General features: G+C 39.9%; 1 long non-coding RNA gene across 1 annotated transcript in view; it reads right to left on the reverse strand.

Annotated features, from left to right (window-relative positions):
* Positions 1-346: 346 nt before the first annotated feature.
* LOC109299722 overlaps positions 347-1,977 on the reverse strand; it is a 22,990-nt gene continuing 21,359 nt past the window's right edge. The window contains exon 3 of the long non-coding RNA XR_002097964.1: positions 347-386. This is a non-coding gene — a long non-coding RNA (uncharacterized LOC109299722). The remainder of the gene's footprint in view (positions 387-1,977) is intronic.

Below are 1,977 nucleotides of genomic sequence, written 5' to 3' on the forward strand. Positions count from 1 at the left end.
AAAAACCCTGGGAACACGAACCTTAAAATCTCACAATGGAGAATGAGAAAAAAACCACAGCATGATGTCTTAAAATCTACTAATTTTTAAGTGACTCATGATTTTTCAGGGCCTAACTTTCAGTTTTTGAGTCTTTGGCACTGGTAATAATCCTGTGGACCTTGTGTATCCATGCTGCTTTAAGAAAAAAAGCTGACCATCGATCACTTCTAATAATATTGCATGCAGTTCTTTGTGTATCACTAGATACAGCTACATGGAGATATTTACTGTAGGGTTGACTAATTAGCTCTGCAGTAAACTTCTCAGTGTCTACATACGCAGGGAAGTTAGGCTGAAGTAAAATAATAAACTCTGCCACAGGTTAGTACTTGTAAATACAAGTACTATCTTATTGCAGAGCATTGTACTCCGCAGCAACACGCTTGTAGATGTCGACAGGGCTGACTGGGGCATCAGGGTGCTGCACTGAAGCACCCTTGTACCCCAGCCTGCCCCTCTTCAGCACGTTGAGCCAGGTCAGATCAGCCCCAGGTTTGTAGGCTGACCCCCAGACTCCTTTCCAACCGGGGCTGCTCCGACCCAGCTCAATGTGCTGTGCTCCTAGGCATATGTGTAAATGTGGCACCCAGGAGCAATAAGCTCTGATGCTACTTCTGGAAGTTTATTCATTTGAGTTAATTGCACAAGTAGACATGCATAGTAAGATCAATTTACGGCTGAAGCTTAATAATTTAAATGAAAATTGATGCAATTTGATGGGGGACTGGTGAAGTAAGCAGTTTTACTCTAAATGGTGTCAATGGAAGCAGTGCAGATAGGATGTAGGTAGGAGCAATCTTTAATAAATGGCAATCTTTCAATCTTTGTGACGCTGAACTACATTTTTAAACATTCGGACCATTTATTTTGATGCTCAAAGGCTGAGAAGGAAACATTGGGCTTCTATTTTTGAAGTTGTGATCACCTTCATATTAGAAAGATCTCCATTTAAATGCAATCAGTTGCATACGCACTACTCAATCCAAAGGCTAAGTAGTAACTCTCCCCTAAATCCTCATGAAAACAAGGCCAGAAAAACTCTGTATTTGCTCTTTTGGGAGAGCTGCCACTCAGAGAGAGAGAAGCAGCCTTGGAATACTCTTTGACCTACAAAAGTCCAGTGAGAAAAACATTTAAACTAAAAAAGCTTCCAAAAGCCAAGATCTAATTGTCATGGCATAGAAAAAAGCCAGAAAAAAAATCAAGTTAATTTTGAAACTGAAAGTTCAGAGGGTAATTGACAAGGGGGACAAATTTCAGATTAGCAGAAAATAATTGAAATTGATATCCAGCATGGAATTCATGACAACAGTGCCCACCTTTCTAATCGACTCCTTCTGTAGGAAAATGTACTGATGACTCACTCGTTTCAATGAACTTTTTGTGAACAGAAGTACATTCCTATACAATGCTCTTGAACACTATATGAAGGGTTTCTGAAGTCTGGTTTCCTTCCAATTTACTTCACTGGAGAAAATTCCCTCTTACAGTGAACAATCACTGACTAACATGGATTGTTTTAATAGACCCATCACTTTAAAGCAAGGTTTTAATCAGATGCTGTACCCTCTATTAAAAATGTAAGTTACAAGTGTTTTAAAAGAAATGTACATGTTCTTTATTCAATGCAATATGCATCTGGTTGGGTTTTTTTCCCCCATGTATTCCAAAATGAGAAGAGGGAAAGAAATGCATCAGTATTATATTATTCTGATTTGTCTACTATTTAGACATATCCCCCATTAAGGCCTGATCCCACCATCGTAGGATCACAGGAAAGTAGGACTGGGAGGGACCTCAGAAGGTCTTCTAATCCAGCCCCCTCCTTAAGACAGGATCATCCTTCACAGATTTCATAGATTTCATAGACATTAGAGCGAGAAGGGACTTCGGAAAATCATCAAGTCCAGTCCCCTGCCCAAGGGGCAGGAAGTC

Source organism: Gavialis gangeticus, unplaced genomic scaffold (assembly GCF_001723915.1).
Source record: "Gavialis gangeticus isolate Ggan-Ray unplaced genomic scaffold, GavGan_comp1, whole genome shotgun sequence".
NCBI lineage: Eukaryota > Metazoa > Chordata > Crocodylia > Gavialidae > Gavialis > Gavialis gangeticus.